Below are 26,893 nucleotides of genomic sequence, written 5' to 3'. Positions count from 1 at the left end.
GAGCTCCCAAGTGCCACTTCACAGTCTTGTCTTCCTTCTCTTGTTTTTCATATACCACTCTTAATACCCTTTTCTAAAGCCAGAGAGAACAAGGCAAAATCTCATGGAAGTAGCTGAGATGGATAAAGCTGATGATATGTCAGACTCAAGCAATACTTCAAAAGGAAGAGCAATGAAAAACTATACAAGGATCATTGCAAAATAAGTTGGAACATGTGCTGATGCTAGGAGTCTGACAGATCTAAGTCTGAACAAGAGGACAGCTTTAACCAACACAGGATGTTGACAGGTTTTTAATGAAAATAATCTTGATAACTTTGCATCATTAAGTCAATCGTGATAAAATAGATAGAGGTAAAACCCTATTTTTTAAAAGTATTTTACTGTAAAAGAACCCTTTATGGAGTTGGAACATATGTCAATAGATGCTAGCAATTAATTTACCAGCCCTTTCCTGTCTTTCATCTTTAAAAGTTAACATCTGGAACTTTTATATTATTCAGCCATTCAATATGCTTATACATATTGTGAAACTTAGTGGCTGTTTAGAGGCAAAAAACCAGAGAAATGAGGAGACGAGAGCTGAAAAAGTGTCCCTTTGTCCTAGAAGAGAGATACATTGAGGAACTCTAGAAATTTCCTAGACTTCTGTATTTGTTTTATAATCTGGCTAGAAATACAGAAAACAATTTTGTACTTCACTGCAAATGACTAGAATAGTAACAATTTCCAGATAAGCCAGAGTAAAGCAGAGAATCTAAAAGGAATATTAAGCAAGATTACTTTATGTCATTATCATTTCAACTTCCCTGATCATGCTGAATACCATCAGACAGCTCTGTCTGTTCTCTGCAATTTTCAAGGGGTTATGTATAAAATTTCTCGGGAAAGCTTGCCATAGCACAAACACTTATTTATAGGAAAAAAAGCAATGCATTTTTATCTGAAACTGGAATTTGCAATGCCTTATATCACACTTATGAAACATTGTGCTGAGTGCTTGTGAATGGTGCTATTATTTCTTGAAAATGCATGGAATTTTTTTTTTTGAAGGCTAAAATTGGAAAGTTTTATTATTATTTATGATTAGTAAAAGAATGAACATCCTTAAACTGATTCTGTCTAAGAATCTGACAGGTAATAGTGACAAAAAATTTGAAACTGTCAGTATAAAAATCATTGTATAAATTTCTTCCTTTTGAGAGTAGCTTGGACAAAAAATAAACATAATTTTCCTGAAACTGAATCTGGTCTTTTGCGAAATAAATGCATTCATTGTAACAGAATGATATAGCAACTTAAATTTTACTTCAGAAATATATGAATCCTGTAGGTCTGAATTTAGCTGAGCCTTCAAGTCCCATGGGATATAAGGGTAGAAAACCCTCCTTATTTCTAACAGTATAAAATCTAGAGATCATGAAAAGACATCATCCCTGAGCAGGTTGAAACAAGCGAACAAGAAATATATTTTCACCTGAATACATAGACTCTGGTGGAAACTCTGCCAAGCAGCATTCCAGATGTCAAAAGTGCAAATCAGTTCAAAAAGCAATATGACAAAGTCATGGAAGAGATACACATTAAGACTTTAACAAACAAAAATATCTCTGGCTCTAGAAATCCCTAGACAGTCTGCTGAAAGCTGGGAGGACAGAGTGGAAAAAACACAGGATAAGCCTGTATTCTAAAGGCTTGCCTGGTTCTCACAGTCTCTGTCTTTTCAGCTGTCACTTCCTAATATCAAAGACCATCCAGCAAAGAGACCCTTGGTCTGGCTCAGTGTGCTTTTCCTATTTTCTTGTATATTATGCAAGCCCCGAGAACCAAGTGAGTCTCCTGTTCACTCATTCGATGTAGACACGAAGATTTGTTGACTCAGATGTGTAATTTCCACAGTGGCAGTGATGAGCAGATTCTTGACTCATACAGATAGATGTGGGGGCTCTAAATTACTACCAAGTTAGTGAAAAATTTGTTATCATTTGCTTTATAAGTACACCAAAGAAACAGCCTAGCTAAGAGGGAAGCTATACTTAAAACTTGACTTTTCTTTTGCCATCTCACACACTGAGAATCTCAAGGCTTCTGTCATTACAGTCAGCAGAGAAATAATTTATAAATTGCCATTAAATTACCGGTAGGCTCAGACTTGACAGTGTACTAAAAAGACAGAAGATATGTGCACTGAATGAAAGCTCTATTTATAGTGTCTCCTTTAGATGTGGGCATACCTCCTGACATGTCCTCTAGCTATTGCGACCTTTTTCCATAAATAAGACAGGCTGCCAGGGTATTCCAATGCTTTACACTGCAGCGAGTTATTTGTGTCTTTTGGAATCTACATGCTCCATTATTTCTTGTGCATGTACTTAAATTTGCTCCAAGGAAAATTTCATGTCCAATCTCTTCTGCAGTATTGCAATGATTTTAGGGAGCAGGAATTGATATTTGACATGTAAATTTGTAAAATTAACTAACTTAGTCTATTTCTTGTAAGAATTTTTCTTTGTTTTTTCTTACAGAAAATGTATCTTAAATGTTGCTTTATTATCTACTTTAATCCACCACTGAAAATTCTCTATGTTAAGAAACAGTTTATATTTGTCTTTAGTTAATATGGTATGTAAGCCTTAATTTTTAAGTAGTTGAATATAATTGTTGTTTTTATGTAAATGGTCATTTGCAAAGTGAAAGATTGTAATTAATTGGTGTGGAGATACCTAGTGTTCTTGCGGATTTAAAGCAAGAATCAGAAAACACAAGAGTCCAATGAAAGTAGAATTTCCGATTTTGTCTGGAAAATCTTTCACTTAAAAATACTATTTTGTCAAATGTGAGTTTAAAATATCTTCTGTAGAGATTTTTGTGGGGTCTGGTTAGGATGGAATTAGCTTTCCTCATAGCAGCCCCCACTGTGGGAAAGGGGACTGAATAGAGCTGCTGAATGAGAGTTTAGCTTTTGGCAAAGTTAATCCAATACAACGTGACTCAATTTTATTTCCATCAGTTAACTGATAGCTGCTTTCCTTTTCATCTAATTCATCAATAGTGATCAGCTGAAAATAAACTGATTTATTTTTCTCACTCTCATCAATGTTCTTTTAATCTACTACTTCACAGCCCTCTTTGAATCCTATTAATTCTGTAGATCTTTGCCTTCTGAACTACTTTAGCTGCTGCTCTATACAGTATGAACAAAAGAAGCAAAGCCTCTGATACACACCTTTCAATGTCATACATAAATGAGATTTATCTTGGGAACATAAATAAAAAACCCTAGAATAGCTATAATATATTGAAAAATATAATGAAAACAGCATGTCATGGCAAATTTTCAGTGCTTTAAAATAATTATTTTTACAGTATATGCTTTGTGCCTACTCACTTCCTTCTACTTTCCTCTCTTTTAACAGTAAATACAACAGATTGAAGAATATCCACAATCCAGTTTTTTACTTAAACTTTTTTAAGCTTGTTCAGATTTGAAATGTCTTAGTCTTTACTTTCCATTGCTTTAAGCTAGCTCTTCAAACTATAAATAAACATATTCTAAAAAGAGTAACTGAGTATCAAGTTTATCAGATGATTTATCTTATTTCCCACAAATAAATAGAATTTGATATCAAGGCATATTCCTGTCCCTTTTCCTGATAAATGTAAAAAAACCCCTCAAAATCAAAAGCAAAACAAAAACCAAGAAACAAAAGAACCCCGAAACAAAAAAATAACCACAAAAATACAAACAACACCCCTTCCCCACCAAACACCAAACTGTTATAAAAAGACTCAGTGAAAAGATGAAGTCTCTTGGGAAATAAAAAGACATCTGGAAAAATCTCTTTATGACATTAAAGCTCAGTGAAAATTACGGCATAGATTACATACTTGGTCCTGTTAATTAGATATGGCTCATTTTTGGAGGTTTGGTTCTGTGCCCTAAAGTCACTTCCTCCTCACTGCTAAGGGGAGCCCAGGATAAGAAGCTCAGATATAAATATATGCCCTGGGGAGAGGGAGCCTGCTGCATACCCTGTATAAATACATTATCTTTGCAAATGCACCAGCATCTCATTGTTTTGATGGTGAGAAAATGCTAACTCTAAATTCATTTATTGCTTGTTTATATTCATTAATACTAAGATGGTGTTCTCCCTGGGCAGTATCTGGTGAAGAACTCTGATACTGTATATTAAGAAAGTCTTGGCTGTATCATTTGAGAATGTCATGTTCCTTGTGGAATTTATTTTCCTTTAATATTATAACATCAAAATACACCCATGTCAGAGTTTTTTTCTTCCAAACAAAGTTTGGACAAAGCAGATCATATTTAGTTGCTTAATTGCTTAGGATTGAACTTGTTTTAGTCATTTGAAAAAACTATGTAAGTTGTGTTTCTGACAACAGGTTAAGCAGAGATTGAACTGAAACAATATTTGAAACTGTCAGTAGGATCTCATCTACTCAATATGACATTTGATTTATTTAAAAATATTGCAAAAGAAATATTTCTACTTCTCAACCTTTCAAACTAGATGAGTTAAATTTTTGACTACTAATCACAAGTCAGTTATCATTATGATTCTAATAACATTCTGCTTTTTGCTGTCTGTGGAAGAGAGGTAGAGATAGTGATTCCAAAGCAATGCTCAATTAACTTTTTTCTACATATTTCTACATTATAATAATTACATAGTAGGTTTTCCATGCTCCAAAATAAAACCTGAATTTTATATATTGAGTTTCTGAATTATTTAAAAATAAATAAAACATGAGCTAAAAGGTTCTCACAATGATATTGAAGGGATAAAGTTGCAGAGTCATATTAAAAACACTATAAGAGAAGATATATTGTGGCTGTTTGACAGGCAGGCAAAGTTTTCATGTTTTAACAGGGAACATTGTGGTTCTGCCTTCCAGGCTCTGTATGAAAGCAGACCAGTGCCAAAATACACATGAAACTTACCCCAAGGTAGCACTTTGGTTGAATCCTCAGGGAGTTTCATGGTTCATTTTTCAATATAGATGAGGTCTGAGAGAAGGCAGGCTGAGTGCAGGCAGCAGGAGCAGAGAGAAACAGCTAATCTGCAGCTCAGAAGAGGAGGTGCAAGGACCAAGGCCCAGAAGAATGAGCAAACAAAATAAGGCAATAGCAGAGGAAGGAACTTCGGTAAGAAAGGCAGAAACAGAGGACTACAGAGACAAAGCAAGGGCAAGAGAGCCTGGTGGCAGCAGCAATAGCACCAAACCCGGATTGCTGCCAGGCATCCTTAATCACCACCTTTCAACAACAAATATGTGAAAATTCTCAGTGCTGATGTGTATTCTAGTTTCTAGTACCTGCCCTGGGTAGGGGTTACTAATAGTGCCAGGCCTGCCTGAAGTAGGTAGGTCATCTTGCAGCTTTCTGAATTTTTGTTCTGAAAGATTTAACTCTCAAAAAGTCACAGCTCGGCTCCAGAGGAGAAGATTTCTTCTCCTTTTTTTTTTTTTTTTTTTTTCTGCCTCGGCAACAGTGGCTGTTTTTCATGTTTTAAAAAGCTAATTATAATTGATACATGTGGAGTACTGCGATTGCAAGGTCAATTACTCAGAAGTTAGAAAAATGTCAGAATTAAGGTTGTCTATACAGCCTTAATTAGTCTGTCTTAGATGTAAGAATTACCATCTATAATTACATTAGCACATGCAATTTTTTCGTAGCATTCTCTCCTCATTCAGTTCACAGACTGCCAATCAAGTTTTATAATGAAAGAGACTGTCAACTGTGGGATATCCATGCATTTTTGTCCCAGTAAATGAAGATAAACAGCTAATAAAGCACAAGCATAAGCTATATATAAGAAGATTTAATAATTGTGATTACTGGATACTTCCCAAAGAAACTGGACTTCATCACAGTGATGATGTTCCACTGTGATTCTGGACAAGTCACACTGATGCAGTGTGGGCTTTTTATCTCTTCTGTGTCTGGTTGCTCTAATCTGGAGCTAGAGAATAGCATAATACAATGCAGAGGCTGCTCTCATAATACATAAATATAGTGTCAAATTGGGGTTACATTGAGACCTTAATTCTGGTATTTATTAGTTTTGGAATACTCATCTGGAAATATTTTCATTAAGCGCTTCATCTTCTTCAGAATTTTATGTGTTTCTTAAAAGTTAAATGTGATTGGGCTATTCAGACCTTGGTGCCAATCTTGATTTGTGCCGTCCTGACAAAAGAGTCTAGACTTAAAACATTTTGAAGCACGACTATGACTTTAACATTCAGACTAGGTTTAAGTCAGAGCTGTGAACAGCAGGAGTTAATCCTTACATTTCCTCACCCTTATTTCTTTTCTTTGGCTAATTCCAATATTTCCTTATCCTTCTTCCTTTCTTTAAAAATGCAAAGTTATTGCCATAATAACAATAAAGTTAATGTAAATTGTCTTAATTATCTCAGTTAGTTTTAACTATCTAGCCATGAAAGACTCAAAGTTTTAGAAAATGCAGACATGATAAATCAAACCTGACATGATTTATGTACAGTTGCTTTTGCTGTGTGATGAAGAACCATGGCTAATATATTCCAGACTCATTTCTCTTCATAATCAAATACCAATGCTTTTGTCTCACCAAAGTAAACAGTTTGTGAGGAGGGGCAGGGTGTGTCCTGCATTGTGTCCCTCACTGCTGGGGCATTCCTATGGAAAAGTATTGCTGAAGATGTGTTGAGGTCCTTCACATAGCATCAATTCCTAAGGTCCTCCTTTGCTCTATCTTCTGGTTCCCTAATGCGCTCCTCTAAGAAGGTGTGGCAACTTGTGATAGTTGCACGACAAGGATGTTGTTTCTCATGGGTTTCTAGAACATCAATGGCTGGTGAATGCTCACCTTGGGTGGTCAGAACTGTCAGGAGAAAATCTGTGTGAGTATCACCAAGGTGGAGGATTTTTGTACAGCTCTAGGTCTGGGTGTCTGAACTCGGGAGTACACAGCATCCATCTGCTTTGTCTTTCCATTCAGCTGTCTTTTGGTAAGAATTGCAGTGAATTACTGGCAACAGAGACAGGAACAGTACCTATAAAAGATTCAGAACCTGGGGTTAGAATAAAAAGATATTAATAGTCAATCAGAATACTTCCTCATTACAGTAAATAGGTTTTTTTACACTGTTTTTTTGTCAACTGATCTCAGCATAGTTTGCCAAAGATTTTTTAACCACATTTTCTTTAGTGTTTTGTCCAGTTTAGATTTAATGTTAGTGTTCAAAAATATGCTATAATTTCAGTATACTTTGAAAACCCCAAGACAGAGAAAATCAAGGAGTATCTGCTTGTCTTATAAAACTTAATGATGAAACCATCAGAGGATAAGGCTCAAACTACACTGCTTGTAGTTTCTCTTTGATAATTTCCCTTGCCATGTTAGTATCACTGGAAAACTAGCTTAAGCAAAAAGAAAAAAAGGAATGAAAATAAAAACCTTTGCAAACCTTTTTCAAAATTAAGCATCCTTTCTGTGGACAAAAAACAGCACTTCATTTCTGAAATTAATTTTTAAAAATGAACCATTTTTTTAAATTACGTAATGGTAACCATTAACATTATTAGTATATAAACAAAGTCATGCAGTCAAAATCATCTGGTACCATGTCAGACAAGTTTAATTATCAACACATCTCATTCTCTTGCCATTATGATGCACAGTGGTATTTTGACCAGCGTTACATTCAGCAGCCAGGTTGGCTTTTACAGCTGTGGATTTGGGAGTAAATTTCCTGTACAAGGATTTTGCTCATGGTGTGATGAACTTGTAGCCCAAAATAATTTTTTGATTCATCTGACTTATTTTTTCATATTAACCAAAAGTGTAAAATGTTGACTGACTACTTGGATCAAAGATGAGTGTAGATTAGCAATTTTCCAATTAAATATTTTTAAACAAGGGTAAATTGGAAGAATAAATTAATTTTGAACGAAATTGAACTAGTTCTTTTTACATTTCAAAAATGTTGATAAATTCTTTGCAACACTTTTGAAGTTTCATTAATTTCAATTTCTTCTTTAAAAGCTATTTTTGCATAATTTATATTAAATGTATTTTCAATATAAAATGTTTCTGCTTCTCTTATGCTGTACTATTATAATTATGTCAATATATAATATTGGTCTATTACATTTTATAAGAGATGTAAGGGCATTTTTTATAAAAGATGTAAATGTTTATGCCTGCATCATAGTTCCTAGATAAAATTAATGTTAATGCTGACATATGTTCTTTCCTTTTAAGAGAAAGCTGCTGTTTCTTGAAAAGACATTAGACCAAGACAGGAGAAGCAAAAGTGCAGAAGAGAGCTTGTATCCACCTGGTTTCTGCTCAGTTTACACTGGCTAGAAGGTCCTTCCTGTTTCTTGATTGGAAACAAGGGGTTTGAAAGATATCTCCCTTCAGTTGTTTTGCTCATTATTCTTGGAAAACTCCTTCTCTCCTTTCTTTTTTTGCCTTCTTTTTATATATGTCCACATGGTTTAAAAGACCTAAGAAAAACCTTGTATCTTGGTGGATATTGCACATTTGAGAGGATTATTTCCAGTCCATTCTTCAATGAGTGTGTAGGCAATTATATAGCTATGTTCAGACTAATAAAGACTGTATGTTTATTATGTACCTGAACTAACTGCTCAGTGTCTATGCTGCTTGCTTAGAAGCTTTTAGAAACCTAAATATGTTTTTTAATATAAAGGTGGATATGCTGATTTATCTATCATCTGTCGTGGAAACAGCAGTGCTAAAAAAATCTCCTATTTCAATTTCACTGTTATGTGAATAGATCTATCAGAGATTCTGCTAGTATAGAAAGAATTTTAATTGTCCTTTAAAATGAGTTTGATGAGGACCAAATAATCTCACTAGGCTCTTGTCTTAACAGTCAGTCTAAGATTACTGAAGGCAATCAGAGATTTAATTCATCAGAAGTAGGGATCTGAATTAACATTCTTTTATCACTAAAATTAAAGTGTCTGTTTTCCAGTAGGGTTTCAGCTTGTTATCTTCTTTCCTTTTCACATGGCCTAGCAGAAGCAGGTGGTCTGGCATTAATAAAATCACCCTGGGGAAAATTCTGAAGAATCACTCCTTTAAATATGCCTCATTTTATCTACTTTACATACTTATTCTCAAAGATATTCTTATACACATTGAGATCAATACATTAGAGTGTCTAATTCTTATTACCTACACAAATCACTCTTTTCATTAACATCATGCTTACATTAGCAATTATTAGCATATTACCATAATTACATCATTATTATAATTTAAACATGCAGATAATTTATTGCCCAAAACCAATTCTATTAAGCAACTCAGATGTTGAAACTTGTTATAAATAGCACGCCTCTGTTCTCCTTTCTAGCCAACAAAATTACTTTCTATTACAACCTACATGCTGGGTATTAAGACAGCTTCCTCTAATGCCATACCCCTTGTTCAGTTTTCTCATATCAAACAAGGTGAAATTTTGTTCTACTAGGCAGACTTCTATTGTACTAGAAGACTTCTGACCTGTTTCCTACTGAAGCAGATGCATTCATCATACCAAAACCTTATGAGGAAAATGGTGTTGCCACCTCAGCTGTGGTGACTCACTCAATGAAGAAAAGATCATATTAGGAAGAGGTATAATCAATCTGAACAAAAGAGGGGAAAAAATTGTGAGTAGAAAAGGAGACTCCCTCTCAGTAGGAAAACTAGAAATGAGCTCTTCAAAATCATAGGATTATCTTAGTCCCTGAAAAGAGCATTAAGCCAATTCCTCTTTGAGTTCAGTTCCAAAAGCATGAAGGAGAAAGCATCCATCAGGAATAATTAAAATGGATTCAAAAAGGGGTCATTCATGCTTGTCCAATGTGAATGGCTAAAATGAAATTACTAGCTACATGTTCAGGTAAGAGTGGTGTAAAATACATTTATGGAGGATTTGTATATAATTGAATTTACTAAAGCTTTGAACATGTCCTCCATCCCCTCATTTGGAAGTTGAGGAAGTGCTGAGTAGATGGAAGATTTTCTGGTCAGCTGTATTTAAAGTGGAAAGCACATGCATTTCCAATCTGGCTTTCATCCTCTGATGAAAGTTTCAGTTAACAACTCCAGGGACAGAAACTTGACAGAAACCTGACAGAAACCTTAAGAAGTTCATTAGGCAGCAGCTCCAAGTTCTGTACCTGGAGTGCAGTAATTCTGTGGTAGAGGATAGACTACTGGCAGGGAACAGCCATCATTAAAGTGTTCTGGGGATCATATAGATTTGTGCCAGTTTGGGCCGGGATAGGGTCAATTTTCTTCATAGTAACAAGTATGGGGTTATATTTTGGAATTGTGCTGGAAACAGACTGGATAACACAGGGATGTTTTAGTCACTGCTGAGCAGAGCTTACACAGTGTCAAGGCCTTTTCTGCTTCTCACTTCCACCCGACCAGAGAGGAGGTTGGGGGGACACAAGGAACTGGGACAGCTGACACCAGCTGATCACAGGAATATTGTGTACCATACAGCATCATTATCAGAATATAAAGCTGGGAGAAAAATTAAAAAGCACAGGACATCTTGAATGATGATATCTGTCAATCCAGGCCCCTGTCACCTAAGATTAAACTGTCCTGGATATGGCTGTACACCTGCCTGCTGATAGCAAGTGGTGCATTAATTACTTGCTTTGATTTGCTTGTGTGCACAGCTTTTGCCTAACCTATTAAACTGTCTTTATCTCAGCCCATGAGCTTTCTCACTTTTACCTTACTAATTACCTTTCCTGCCCCAATGCTGGAGGAGGGTGAGAGAGTGAGTGAGTGAGTGAGTGACTGATGCTTAGCTAGGGTTCAGCCACAACAAGATCCAGCTCTACAGTGAAATTCCATTGCAAATATCAATATAGTTCTAATATATTTGGTTATATCAGAAGAAATATGGCTATTATATGGAGGGAACTGATGATTCACACCAGTTGCTGACACTGCTCAGGCCAAATCTGATTTACTGCAGCTAGTATTGGTCCTCTTTTCAACAAAAACATGGAAAATCTGTTGGAGCACCAACAGAGAGTAGAAATTACTGAAATTTTGCACAGGGGAGAAATAAGAAGAAGCTCAAGAAAGTGAGCTTCATTAATCTGGTGTAGAGGTGGTTAAGAGGTGGCCTAAAAATGTCTGAAACAAATCTTTATAACTGACACTTGAATGGCAGTTATAAAGAAGACAAGACCAACTTATTTTTGTTAGTAGCAAACAATAGAAGAATGGACAAAGGGCACAAAATCTGACTTGGTAGTTCATGTGGGGCTTTCTTCTTTTTGAAAAGCAAAATCAGTATAGGAGCAGAGCAACACTGAGCCAGATTATTTAGAGAACTGGTACTATATCGAATGTTGACAATCCCTGTAACAGAAATTTTTGCAAGACAGAGATAAAATTATTGCTTTACTGATCATCACACCATCACATATGTGTTTTACTCCTACTAGTAAAGAGATTGATGACCATTAGATAATGAAAGGACATTTTAAACTTCTAGGTAAATTTCTACAGTTAAACTTTTCTGTGGAGAATTGAAAAGAACATTTATACTTTCAACAGGGAAATACAAAATTCTATCCCAAAGTGCACTGTTTTAGAAAGCAAACATTCCTCCAATGTGAGATACTTAAGTATAAATAATTTGGTTTGGTGCACTCAACTTTGGTTTGTTGCAAGATGCCAGATTATTGAAATGAGAAAGGAAAAATATTCACAACTTGAACAAAGAAAATGAAATTTTAAAAACCCCAAACATTTAGACAAGGAATTTTTTTCAAACCTTTTTGATTTGCATTCAGTTGTTTCAATGTCTGTTTTCAGCAGTAAGTGTAGAATTTTTTGTCACTGATAATCGTAATGTAAACATAGCCTAGTCAAGCATCATATAGTCAACCCAGGACATCCCTTTATTTGTCAATTATGCTTTCAATTAGTTTATAGGAAGTCTTATTTTGTATTTAAAAAGTCACAGAAAAATGACAAACATATGCTCTGAATTATGACAGTCCAGTCCTCAGAAGTTTCCAATTCAAATGTTTGCCAAGGTCATAAATCAGGTACATAAGATTCTGGCCTAAGGAAGCAGGTTGCCACTGTCTTCTGGTTTTTACCTCATCTGTGCAAAACAAATACTGGCCACTACATTTGTACTAGATTGAAAATATTATCAGTACATTCTAAAGTATCTGAGATAAGTTCTCTTATGTCTTTTGGCTCCATTTAATTGTTCAGCTATAATGGAAAAGATAATTTGGCATCACAGTCTTTAGGATACATACTTCCAACTAGAATATCCCACTGGGATCAAGAAATAATATAGCAGCTTTTAATTAGGATATTTTGTATGAATTGTTTTGCATAGTTAACTGATATAAATAAACCTTTATTGCATAAACTATGGAAATCAGACTATTAATTCAACAAATGCATTAAAAATAGTATTTTGAAGGGCACATTAGGAAAAGCCTAATAAGCATATAAAAACCTCAAAAGAAACATGTTTTCCTTTCTCTTCCTTAAAAAAAAGAAAAAAAATCTGAAATTGTTCTAATTTCTATCTCCAGTATAGCCTGTAGCTGGATATCCCAAATCCAGCTCATTAAGACAATTGAAATAATGAAACTGTGACGCTGTCCTCTATGTTAGAGATTAAATCATAGGAGAGAATAATTTAAAATACATACTACAGCGATGGTATTTCTGAAGTTGAAGTAATGAGAAGACAATAAAAAAGAAAAATAAACCCCCAGAAAGACAAGTGATGCAAATTGCTCCTCACCAGCTGACTAATGCCCAACCAGTCTCCAAGCAGCATCTCCTTGCCACGTCCCATATAATTTTATTGCTAAACATGTTGACCTGTGGTATGCAATATCCCTTGAGCCCCTACAGCTGTCCTTGCTGTATCTCATCCCCACTCCTTGTTCTCCCCCAGCCTCCTCACTGGTGGCGTGGGGTGAGGAGCAGAAAAGACCCTGATGCTGTGCAAGCCCTGCTCAGCAGGCACTAAAACATCCCTGAATTAGCAACACTGTCTCCAGCACAGATCCAAAATTTAGCCCCACATGAGTGACTGTGAAGAAAATTAACTCTATCCCAGACAGAACCAGCACATGAATACAGTCATGTTCATATTCTGCATTCATTTCTTTTCCAGTAAAACGAACCCTGGGTAATAGCAGCATTCAGGAAACAATATTCTACAATGGGCTCAAGTTTTGATATCTAGGGACCAGGAAATGCAGGTATTGTTCATCACATACTTGCAGAGCAAGTAGTAAGTTACTGAAAATCTCTTTTCCAATGGTCAAGAACTCTCTTTTATTATCTTCAAACTGTCTCTGTATGTGTAAATTGTCTATTCATATTCACATTTCCATTTGTATTTGAGATTACTTGCTGTCTTTTCATGAGATAAGTACACGTATTCAATACAAACTCCCTTTCATATGCAGCATGACCAGTAAAAGAAATTTGCTTTGTTGTACAAATTCCATTCTCACTTTCACATTTACATTGATGTGGAAACATTTCAGCTAAATCAGTGTTTCAAGTTCTGCATTATAACACTGTGACATATTGTTATTTAGTTTTTTATATCCTTGCAAATCAAATCTTCAGAATATCCTAAAGGCACAAGAAAGGGCATTCCAGATTGGGCCTGTGTCTCAGTGTTTTGTCTCCAAGGTTTGTGTGTGTAATACCAGATGCAGAAAATATGTACACTCACACACACACATATATATATATATGTACATACATACACATATATTTCCACAATATTTATTCTGCTTTTTCTGTTCCCCCAAAACTTTCACTATGTATATGTATAGAGCATCACAGCACCACTAAGGTTGGAAAACACCTTTAAGGTCATGAAGTTCAGCACTGCCAAATCCACTACTAAGACATATGCTGTAGTGCTTGTCTTTTAACTGGAGCGAGGGATGGGCGCTCCACATCTTCACTTTTGGGCTTTTCACTATAAGAAAAACACTGACTGAGGGTCTGGAGCATCTGGAACATCTTCAGAAAAGGGCATTGAAGCTGGTGGAGGGTCTGGAGCACAAGTGTTGTGAGGAACAGCTGAGGGAACTGGGCTGTTTAGTCTGGAGAAAAGGAGGGTCTGGGCACACTTCCTCTGCCTCTTGTCAACCAACTCCAGTCATAAAACTATATTTATTGTGCCATGTTTTAGTTCCATGTATTCCAGCCGATGATATGTAGACACCTAGAAATTCTCAAGTGCAATTTGTTTGAAGTTTGCAGTGGAAGGATTATTAGATAACAAAAAAAAAAAAAAAAAAAAAAAAGGGAATAGAAGCTGGTCCACTTAATCCTACAACACATTTATATAATAAAGAAAAACATTTGCTATTTTAAGAGGGTTGGTCTGCAGATAGAAAATTATTTTCTTCTGAAAAGGTCATTGTATTTAATGTATTTGAGAGGTGACATGAAGAAGCTCAGTGTATCAATGCAGTTCCCACAGCAAACTTCTTGTCTTTGTAGGACAGAGATAAAACTTTGTGTCTTTGATCGGTAGAAATGAAAAATTAGACAAAGCATACACTAGGTTGCCAGAAAATCTAATAAATATAATTTTCTATCTATATAGTTATCTAAAATGTATCTAATTATATTAGAATTATAGAATTATAGTTGAATTCTAAGCATACATAACCATTTGGGAACATGCTATGAGAGAAAAATTACCCTATTTAATAGAGAGGTCATGTATCTATACTTTGTTTTTCTGTATTTCATATATATATTAGATGTTTGGAATATTAACAAATATCTATGATTCTAGACAGCTCTTATCAGTTACAACTCCCAAAAAATTATAACATCTGCGGATCTGTTTCATTTATTTAAAATTATGAATTCATAACTTAGATTTTGAGCTACTTTTGTTTTTATTTTGTTTATGTTGTTGGTTTTTGGGTTTTTTATTATTTTTTTGTTTCTTTTTGTTGTTTTGTTTTGCTTTGGTTTTTTTTTTTTTTTTAATTCCTGTGTAGGTTAGGAACAACTACACTGAAGTAAAAATGTCTCAATTCATACCTGGCTTAAATTAATGCAGTGAATCTCCACCTATTTAACAAAGATACATGTATGGTAGGTTTGAATCCCTGTTACACAGGCATGCTGGCAAGCTTCCAAGAAAGGTAATCATTATCTATAACGAAGTTATTATCATGGACTATAGTGCTAATGCTGTGACATTTCACAGTGTCTGAATTGTTAGGCTGCGATATTTTCTCTCAGGTCCCATATTTCTTGGCCAATTGAGAAAGATCTTCGGAGGATATTGCTTGTTTATATGCCTTTGGTTTTAAGAAGCAACTGCCAAAACCCAAATGAATACTGGTGGCATGGTTGGAACTTCTCTGTTGTACGATGTGAAGGTTTAAAGATGAATTTATAGAATGTCAAGTAATATTATCCACTACATGGTGATATGATCTGATGGGCAGAAATCACGTCTTCAAAGTGTCATCCTGATACACCAGAGACTGACAGCCACTGCCCTACTCTATGTTTGTAGTCATACAAAAATAGCTTCCACTCCGGATACAAAAAGACTACAGCTTGAAAGGTCAGGAAATTTGTAGTATTTCTTGAATAGAAGATCTTAAGCATGAAGTGCAATGCTTTTCAATTCCTTTTGTTTGTTCTGTTATACTAAACATAACTGTATTTTGCTGGGGCATTATTTCACTCAAGGCTGCTTTTGCAAAGACAACAGCAACATCAAACTTTTATTTAAAGCCTCTGAGCTCAAAATTAAGGCATCTGAGTTCAGACAACTTTCAGGTGGTATTTGGGGGTGAAAATTGAGGGAGTGGGGTAAGGCATTGCTGTCACCCAGCTCCTGTCCTACATTCATCTGGTGGCTTTATTTTAGCTGTACATTCTTCAGCTGCTTTTTCAAAAATAGTGTAGTACTAGTCACACCGATGCCTAACCTTGGAGGCACTTCGAGCATGTAAAGGACTGCTGTCAACAGTGACATTTTCCAGGAAAGTGAAATTTGGCATCTGAGCAGTCCTGGCTTCTTCTTCAGTTGACCCCCTGGGGTCCATGATGTGGCTGTGAATCTGTCAGTGTTATTCATTCCACACTTCTTGTAGCAAGCCTTGCACACACCATATGTGACACTTGTGCCACTGTTGTTCCCTGCTTAAAGAGTTTATCCGAGGAATAAGAGAACCAGCTCCATTCCTTCCTTTCATTAAAGGAATTACAGGTAATCTCCATTCTGATATGATTTTTGTCACTTTTCTTTGAAGTTTCCCTGCTTAGAACAAAAGAGAACTGTCACACAACTGCTTTTTAAACTGTTTGAATTAAGAAGTATTTGGGTCAGCACGCTGTATTTTATCAGGGTCGTTTTTTTAATTAGTTTTTAATTCTACACAGAAAATGCCACTAAAAAATCAGAAAAGGCCTGAAAACCCACACCAGCTCTCTCTGCTTTCACCACCCACTGCCCCTCTGAGATCAACAGCACTGAGTCATACCAGAAGCTCACCTTCAGTGGTGCTCAGCAGCAGATGTTCAGGGAACGAATATCAAGAGCAGGATATGCACAGAGTGGTAATTTCCTTGCTTCTGTTCTTGCAGCTCCTGGCTCTCTCTGGTTCACAGACCTCCTGAACTCAAGCCAGAGGCTGTAATCAGACCCCCATGTTTAGCAGTCCTTGGTGAAGCTTTCCTCCATTACCTTGCCTAATCAACTTTTGAAGCCATTTATAGTCTTGGCAACCAAAACATCCTGTAGCCACAGGTTCAACGATCCATTTAAGTATTGAATGACACAGGTATTTCCTTTGAGTTTTTGAGAAAATTTTCTTTCACAAATTCATTTGATGTTCTCTCATTTCCATGTCATTAAATCCAAAATGCAATTACCCATTCCATATTACCTATGTTTTTACAGATCTCTCTATATCTCAGTCATCTCTTGTCTGACTTGAAGTGTCTCAATCAGTTTAATATTTTTAGACATGCTTTACATGTCTTTCAGCCTATCAGTGACTCTATGTTTCTTTTCAAGTGAGATAACCAGAACAGCCATGAGGTTTTCAAATTGTGAGTGCACCAGTGATTTGCATAAATTTATAGAATTATAAAGTTTTCATTTCTTTTTCAATTCTTCTGACTGTCCTTCAGTCAGCTGTTCTTGACATCTTCTTTTGCACCACAGTTATGTATTAGACTTTCAGAAAGTTATTAACAATAATTTTAGTTTCTGTGATATTTTTTTATCTGGAAAGTTTATATGGACTTCAGTGCATACAAAATTTAATGTATAATTAAATGAATCCTTTCAGTGAGACATATGAAATAAATTATTACAAAAAGTTCACATGAACTAAATGGAATTTGATGTATCGTATCTATTTCATTTGTTTCCAACTCAGGTGAAATCATGTCACTCCTCAAAAGATGCTTTCTTGCAAGACCTGGAGTAGAAGCTAAGACAAATATACCTACTTGGAACCTAGGAGAAATGTGTTGATGACTGGAAGTAAACATTCTGGAGAACCTGGAGCCAATTCACTAGTGTTAGAGAATTTTTTACAGAACCTTTACAGACCACAACATCGGGGGAGATTTTCTCTGAGGATAAAAAATCCCTGACAACCTCACCTGTAGTACTCCATGCCATGGCACCAGGATGGGACACTGGGATATTTCTGATTTGTGGTGCAGGAATACTGCTCTCTAAAATGCTAATACTGTTTCTGGTATTCTTGATATATCTTTGGAGGACACATTTTTGGCCTAGTTATAATATCTGCAAATGTCATAAACCAGGACTGGAATTCTACTGAGGACATTAACAACTTCATGGAGGCTTTGTAGAAAGATTTATTCCATTGTATATTCTTCTCGCCATCAAATTTATCCTACTACTGTCTTTGTCTCTCCCTACCACCTTTCACATGCAATATTGGAGATATGCCAGTTCTGTAAGGGTTTGTTTTCTTCTTCCTGACTGACACATATACTCAGTTTGAAGAGCAAACAGCACAAAAGGTAATTTTGTGATCAATATAAATAAAACTGACACTTTTCTGATGGCAAGTGCTTTGTTATTGCTTTGGGTAGAAGCAGTAGGGAACAGGCTTGGAACATGGTGTGGAATATGATGAATAACTTCTTCTGTGTCAAAGTTTTCTTTATTTTATGTATTGTATTGAGAAGATTAAGATGTAGATGTTCTATGTAATATATTGCTCTTCGTATATGGATGCAAAAGCATGACGTAGTAAATCCATTTATAGTTCACTTCTGACTTTCAGGCCACATGGTATCTTGCACTAATTAATCAACTCCAGACTTATTCTACTATTGCAAAACAATAAAAAACCACCATCCTCACAGAGCAGGCAGCAGTCTAATACCTCATTTTCTTCTCAGATGTAGAATTCTCTTCTTTATAAAGCACACCAAGTTTATGATGGAAAAGGCAGAGCAGAATATTAATTAATTTTCCTGGCATAAAAATGTCATGCTTTTTAAGTAATGTAAAATCTCTGAGAAGACCTATTTTTAGGCAGACAATGCTAAATATTACGGAGAATTTTTTTTTGCATTTTAAAGATGAAGGTAGGTTTAGGGCATTCTGCTTATCCTTGAAGCTGGCAGTCCAAGATCCAAATTCAGTCTGAAACGCAGATCTGTGTGACTGCCAAGCTGAAGCCAATGAGCAGCATCTCTCAATAGGACTGTGCACAGTCATACTGCATGTGGATATGTGTTCCTGATTCTCTGCTAACAGGGTGGATAGCAAGCCCATGACTATGTCCATGTGAAACATTCTTCATACATTTTAAACAGATCAAGTACCAAAGAAAAACAGAGAATAGTAGAAAGACCAAGTTAAATAAAGGCTTAGTTAGTGGAAATGAGAACTACATTATGATACAGGGAAAATGTGTTGTTACAAAATGTGGATTTTCAAGATCTAGAAAGAAGAGGTTTTTGCAGTTGTGCTTCTGCAAGTGACTTAGAAAAACTGTATTTCCTATAGTCAGCTGGGGACTGATGAAGATTCTAGAATTAAAAGCAGAAACACTGTAATATTCTTACCAAGAAATGTTAAATGTGTATGCTTTTAGTTCACTTATTGCCACCTAATTTCAAGGCAATTCACAGGGTGTTGGTCATTAATGTTGCAGAGCTGTGGTGGAACTTTTCTTCCAAAACCAGCATACTAGAAACACTGGGTTCCCCTAGGAGGCTGCTAAGATCATTCAGACCCTAAGCAGCAAGAAGGAATCAGCAGTTTTATGAGGATTCTCTTGAGCAGGCTATAACAGTTTCATTGACATTTATAGCCAATTATTATTAGATATAAAGGGTATCTAAAATGTCTTCTTCTACTACTTAGTAGTATTTCTTATTCACATCTCTACCCAGAGATTCTTCCTATGTTGTGCTCAAGTAAAAAAAAAAAAAAAAACCCACAAAAAAAACCCCCCCCCCCAAAAAAAAAAACCAAAACAAAAAACCCCAAAACCAAAAACCCAACATGATGAGGCAGCTTTGCTGGGCAACTCCTGGACAACTGTAAAAAAAAAAAGCTCTATACACTGATTTCTTTCTCTGTGCCTAGTAGACCTTGACAGGACCAAACACTTCCTAGGCATAATTGTCTCCTCAGAGAGTAAACAATTTCTTGCATAAACAGAATCTTTATTTTCTGATACACTAGTTGTATGAAAGCTATATGAAAAAGCATGAAGTTGATAGAATCAAAGAGGACTAAGACATACAATGGTGGATATGTGTTGCCGTCCAAAACCAGCTGGAGCAAAAAACTACAACTCAAGCAGAAGCATAAATTCTGCACAGACAGGAAAAAGTTCACTGGCTAATGGTTTAATTTCGTAAAAGTTAAGTAGGAAATGAATGCAGAATAAGCAGTTACACACATAAACACATGCATATTTATTCACAGTCACATTATGTATCTGCAGAGTTCAACAGGCTAATAAATAACACAATGAGTTTATTCATTGTGAATCACTGATGGAATTTACTTCTGGTTTTGGTCGTGTGAATTACTAGCAGACAAATTAGGGCTTCCATGGTTTTTTTTGTTATTTAAAATAATTTACTGAATGTCCAGAACAGATAGTATTTTAGTGTACAGATTTTCATATTTATGAATATTCATTTATTATTTACTCTTTTCTAGCTTATTTGTAAATTCAAATTTCATCTGTTTTTTGACAGGTTAATATATCCCTATAACCTGTCTAATATTGACAATACTTACAGTTGGATTTTTGGGGCAAATATTTGCATTATTATTATATTCTGTGTGTTATTATTCTGAAAGAACACACTTAAAATTCTATGGATACTGTTGTCAGAATATATATTTGACTAATTTTCTCTTTTCCTGGTTCATTTACAGAAAATAAGTAGAAGTTCTCCAAGTAAAACAGGATGGAAACTTTCCCACTCTATCTCTTTTCAGCAGTCTTATTCAAAGTTTATCAGCACATGCAGTGCATTATGGATGGATTGTTTTAGGACTTTAATCAAACTTCAATATAAACTACATTACTTCCTCTTGAAAACATTTTCTTTGAGCTTTTTCCCTGTACCATTCTATACTTTAAATTAGTACTTTTATCTATTCACCCTACTCAATTCAGTCCTTGAGAACTTTGGGATCTATTAAATTTTTGTCTCTTAAAATTTCTGGTAGTTACCCTTAATTCAACATTGATCACTGTGTTGTGACCATAGACTTTACTGATGTGGGCAAAATAATGAGACGAGAGAGAAACCCTTTTATTTAAGTTTTCACCACACTCAGATCAGGGAAGGGGTCTCATAATCATATATATTAATATAGGTGAGGAAAAGTAGATACAATTAATCTGCTACTAACCTACATGTTGTTGACATTTTATCAAAGGATAAAACTACAGAAAGTAACACTTGGGAAGGCGTGTCTCAGGTACTGTTGTCTAACAAACCCTGGGCTTCATGTTTGACTTTTCTATATCAAACATTTGTCTAAACCCATTTTATTTTTTGCAGTATTGCATTATTGCAAATAAGAAAAACTAGAGAAACCAAGAGTTAGAATTCAGGCACAGGAATTTATTTTTGCAGATATGCCGTGGCCTCTTTACAAATCTTCAATGAAAGTTTAATGAAAGTATCACAACAGGAAAAGCTGTATTGCAGAGAAGCTTCTGTCCTGGCTTTTGGTCTTATGCATTGAAGACAGATACGTTAACATAAGGAAGATGAAGTTCAAATTTAGCTCAAATGTAACACTTAATTCTCCAGATGGATTCCCATGTCTAGATTTTTTATTCTTTCAAAGCTTTCTGTCAGCAAGAACAAAACTGTTATTATGGAACATATAATACATAACACAAAGGATAATATAAAATTAGTTCTACCTTCCTCTGGCAGAAAGTCCACCTTGGTCAAAAGCCTGTCTCACACATATCTCTCCATATTTTCAAAAGCTATATATAATATTATGGATAATATAATATCAGCTGTCAGCACAGCACTAGATTCCCTGACAGGTACAGAAGTTTTACAAATGGGGAAGTCACAAATGGTTAGGGACTGGAATAATTTTTGGCCAAGAGGGAGCAATTGTCCCAAATCCAAAATGAGAACCATCTCTCTTCAGATATCATCTGTCTTCAAATCAAAATGTGTGTAAGAGAACTTTTTGCAATTTATCACAAAAACAATCACACTGATTGTCTTGTTGAGGGGTGTTTGCATCTCTTCTGATAGTGCCATGCTGAGCTGAAGCACCAGCTCACAAAATACAAAGATGGGTAATAGATTTTTTGCATCCCACAAATATTATTATAGTTGTACATGATATTTTATTTTTAGATTTGTATTTTCATAGACCTTTTCCTCTTATAGTCTTTTCTATATTTGTCTTCCTGTCATTTAGTCCACTTATCTTTACAGAAACGGTTGTTTACATCAGGTTTTCTTCCATTTTTTTCTGTAGAATTATTATTGGTGTGAATGCTTTTAATTTTTTAACTGACATTGGTGTTGTTTTATAAACGTCTTTTTCATATATGATTTCATTTGTAGCAGTTCTGTTTTGCCTACTCCCACTCTTGAGCAGATGACAGCTTATCAGGAGAGCAAACCTTCTTGTCCCTTTATTTTGATACCAATATTAAGTTAATGTTAGCCTTATATTTTCTTTTTTTATCACCTTGTCCTTTTCAGCTGCCTTCATCCCTCACTTCATAGTTTTATTTTGGTACATTTTTTATATTTTCTGAGCCAATAGTCCTTACAGTCTAGTAAGGGAAAAGGTAAAAATGTAGCCCAGAAGTTCCAGGTGTGTATTGTGAGAAAAAGTGTTTAAAACGTATACTATACTTATTACTTATACCTATACTTTTGTATGTACTTATACATATATATACTTATATATAGAATTATATACTATACTTATGTATAGGTATAAATAACCAAATTACAATAAAAAGTTTTTTGCCTATATTGGTGTATTTTAAGACAGCTAACTACAAAGTCAAACCTGTGGAAACAGAATATATAAATAACAAATATTTTCCATTATTTTTAAGAATAAATGGCTCTGAAAAGGATTGTTTTTTGTTTTGTTTTGGTTTGGTTTTTTTGTGGATAACTAGCTGTATCTCAGCTGCTCTGTTATACCACTGCTCAGAGAAAAAATGTCTATGGGCAGAATGATGTGACCTCCTGGTGTTTCAGTCCAAATTGTGGCCAAATTTCAGAAAATAGTGTGGAAAAAAAGAATTTATTTATTTATTTATTTATAAAAATAAATTATCCAGGAAAGCAATCATGTTCATGTGGAAAAGACTCTCAATAGCAACTTAAAGTTGTTTAGCCTTTCAAGAGTTTCAAAATTTAAATGTAAGCATTATTTTATATTAATAATTATATCTTCCAATTTGTGTTGGTTATCAAAATTAACCCTATGTTCTGAATGGTTGCAACAGAAAGGAAATTAGATTCCTCAATAAGCAAATTATTGCTCAGAAATTTTGTTCTGATGTTTCCACAGACATAAAATCCAAGGACATATCCAATAACAGACCATTATGTAATTTAAAAAAAAAAAAAAGAAAAAAAGGACGGATAATGATATCCACTAGATGAGAATTTTAACTAGGCAAATTAAATCCAGGAAATAGCCTTTCTTTCCTCTTTTTCCTCTTTTCTTCTCTCCTTACCTCAATTAAACATAAGAATAGTGAACCTCAAAAAAATCAGAAGTGCAGGAAGGTGCTCTGAGGCCTCCCCAGAAGTTGTTTTCTCCAGGTAAAACAACTCTCCTGGCTTGTCTTCATTGCAGAGGTGCTCCAGCCCTCTGATTGTCTTTGTGGCCCTGCCTTTATCTCGCTGCACTAGGTCTTTGTCCTTTTTATGTTGGGGACCCCAGAGCTGGACCTGGAACTCCAGCTGGGGTCTCAGCAGAGCAGAGCAGAGGGGCAGAATCCCCTCCCTGGCCCTGCTGCCCACGCTGCTCTGGATGCAGCCCTGGACACGTGTGGCTTTCTGGGCTGTGAGTGCCCATGGCTGGGTCATGTCCAGCCTCTCATCAACAAGCTGTTAGTTACAGTGTGACTGCATGGAAGAAACATACAAAGAAAAACCAATTTACATATAAAGCTAGAATGATATGCCATGGGGAGAGAGGTCAGAGATGCAAAAGGATAAGCGAGAACCTCTGACTGAGTGAAGAGGTTCAGAACAGACCCTCTTGATTTCTAAGATCCTGATGGAGCTTGGTGGTGGCTAGATCAAATCTTTATCTCAGACTTGAAAAACACTTTACACCTAACAAAATCAGGTATATGGATTTAATTAGTACTAATTCAGCATTCTGCAAGTTACTTATCAAGGATCTAGTGTGATGGGTAAAGAAGGATTTCTTAGTAAGGATTTTCAAGCAAGGAATCTCAAAACTTGAGAGGCATCTGTGCTCAAGGGAAGAGTCACTTGGTACACAGGCCAGATGCAATTTAGAAAAAACACAAATTAGACTCATCCAAAGAAGACTGTCATTAGTAGAAGGTCTTCCTGCCTTGAGAAGCAATTTTGAGAGGTGTCCCACCTCAAGAGGAGATCACTACCATATCAGCCACATTGCCTAGCAGGAAGGGCTCAAAGAAGGCTCACTTTGTCATATTTATGGAATAAAGTGGTTGGCTCGCAGTCAAATTGCATACAATGGGAAGGCGTGCCTGATACTCCTGGTACCCACAACTTTAACTCTGTGTTTCTTGATAAATAAGTCTTGAAAAAGTACATGGCTGGTGTTCCCAGCTCATACACATCAATGCCCACTGGGTCACACTTCTTTGGATGTTTCTTGGAGCAGCATGACCCAGTGGACATTGATGCATGTTTTCCCTTGCCCAACTTTGGCTCAGACCTATACCAACTTTGAAGCCTGCACCAGAGAACTGCTGGCTAGGTTAGAGGTCTGCATCCATCACAAAACTTCACAAAATCATTAATTTCTCAGTCCTTTTTATAATGAAAGTAATGGAAATTTTATACTAATGACAATGTGTTCTGAATAATCATATCTAAATTTTTATGACACATAACTTAAAAGCTTGTCTTGTCATATTTTGCAGCTTTCTCTTCTAAATATACTTTTGTTCTGCCTTTGCAGAATCTTACTGGCAGATGCTTTTTTTTTCCCCAGAAAAAACTCTGCAAAATCCCAGAAAATCTCACCACAACTGTCAAGTGGTACTCCAGCTGTCATTAACATAACTGCATGTGGCAAAACACTGTGTAGGCAGTAATGGGACTGTGACACATATAAGTGCCCCTTTTCTAGAATGGGCAATATCTACACTAGTGAGTAGTGTAGAGCAGTCAGAACAATTCCAAAGTTCTCTGAGGACTCAGTATTGATTCAATTTTATTTCAGACTTGCTCCTCTCTAGCAAAGTGCACTAAATGCCTGGTAGTTTTTTGATATGGATGTAATTCCAGATTGATTCTTCTAGGTTAATCTTATTATAAACCAGTCTAATTTTTTAGCTGAAAAATTAATTGAAGATATAAATTTTAACAATTTAAATGAATACCGTCAGGAGATTTCTTTCAAAAATACTCTACTGCTCTGATCTAAATTCTGACATAAATGTACTTTGCAACATACCTTTTTTTCCCCTCCTAGCCTTTTAGCAAAAGACTGGGAGTTCAGAGATCTGTTTTAAAGACTTAACTTCAGGCTTCTTTCCTTTAAAAACAAGCAAGCAATGCAATCCTCTGAAGCAACTTCAGCCTGTTAGGATTTCAAAATTAGACCTGAAAAGAACACACCTTTCTCCTCTTCTGAGATATTAACACTGGCAGTGTTCAAGATGGTAATAAGAGAACTGCTTTTGTTCACTTGCTGCTGCAGAATACAACAGTGAAAGAGGCAGATTAATTGCATGCTCTGCACTTTCACAGCTCTTCCAGAAGCTAGTAGACATTTTCCTGTGAAATGTCAGTTAGAGATTCCTAAATTATGTCTATTTTTGTTTCATATAAAAAATTATTTTAATAGGCAGTATTAAAAGCTGGGAGTGTTCAGTACAGAGCTGTCTCTTGATGCAGATCAAAACTATAGATCACCACCTTAAACCCTTTTACCCACCAAAAACAATTCTACATATAACAAAGTAAACAAGCATAAAAAATTAAAAAAAGAAGTGTGAACCAAAAGCACCTCAAACAATAGATAGATTAGAAGTATTTCATTTCCTTACAGGTTATGAGATATTTTCACATTTTCCTCAAAGACACTTTCACCTCTTCTTTTGTAGTTGCCTTGATTCCAAATTCAACTGGAATTCTACCTCTTTTCTAAAAAAAAATGCTCTGGCTTTATACCCTTTGGTCCTATCTTTAGTAAAGGGTTGTCTGAAGCTATTGTGGTGCCTACTGCCAGAAGTATGTCCGCATTTACTTCAGAGCAGAACTGTACTATATATGGTATGTGCACTATATAATTCATGTAACTTGCTTCCATCTCCATAGTCCTGTTTATTTCCAGGTGTCCCTCAAGTGTAAGCATGCATATTTAATAGCCTAGAGGCAGTCAGTGTCTGAAACATGGTCATGTTCAACAGTGTAGCAGAGTGAACAATAAATACTACCAGAGCTGTGTGATGGTGTCATGACAAGTGTACAGATGGTGACATGATAGGATGGGACTGGAGTGTAAGGTCCTTATGTGACTATATTAGGCCCACTCTAGGAAATAAGGTGCTTTAAAAACAATTGCACAGTGTTACCAGCAGAAGAACAAAACCTCCATAACCCTATATAAATCCCTGTATCGCAAGGCTCCTGGTTCATTCTTCCAGTACTCCTTTCTTCGTCCCACTGTGAATTCGAAAACAAGGTGAGTGGAGAAATATAAATCCCTGTATCACAAGGCTCCTGGTTCATTCTTCCAGTACTCCCTTCTTCATCCCACTGTGAATTCGAAAAACAAGGGGAGTGGAGAGTGATGCTTCCTGACAAGACTACTTACAGAATCAAAAAATTCCAGAAGAGCTGAGGGACCTCTGGAAATTGTCTAGTCCAACCTGTGCTGATGTGGGTCACATAGTACCGGGTGTTTAAGTCCATAACCAGCTGGATTTTGAACTTTTAGATGGAGACTCCACAACCTACCGGCTACAGTGTTTGCCCACCCTCAGAGTAATTTTTCCTTTTCTTTAAGTCGAATCTCTAGTTCTAGAATTTCAGTTTATGTTGAAATCATTGTCTAGGTTCTATTGATTGCATTGATC

General features: G+C 35.7%; 1 long non-coding RNA gene across 1 annotated transcript in view; it reads right to left on the bottom strand.

Moving 5' to 3' along the window:
* Positions 1-16,740, bottom strand: part of LOC120506739 — a 71,663-nt gene extending 54,923 nt beyond the window's left edge. Inside the window, exons 1-3 of the long non-coding RNA XR_005628586.1 lie at positions 16,603-16,740; positions 6,882-7,068; positions 4,967-5,085 (exon numbers count right to left, since the gene is read on the bottom strand). This is a non-coding gene — a long non-coding RNA (uncharacterized LOC120506739). The remainder of the gene's footprint in view (positions 1-4,966; positions 5,086-6,881; positions 7,069-16,602) is intronic.
* Positions 16,741-26,893: the final 10,153 nt, after the last annotated feature.

Source organism: Passer montanus, unplaced genomic scaffold, assembly GCF_014805655.1.
Source record: "Passer montanus isolate IOZ18808 unplaced genomic scaffold, ASM1480565v1 scaffold4, whole genome shotgun sequence".
NCBI lineage: Eukaryota > Metazoa > Chordata > Aves > Passeriformes > Passeridae > Passer > Passer montanus.
Note: the sequence above shows the minus strand (reverse complement) of the source record. Positions and strands in the feature narration are given on the sequence as shown.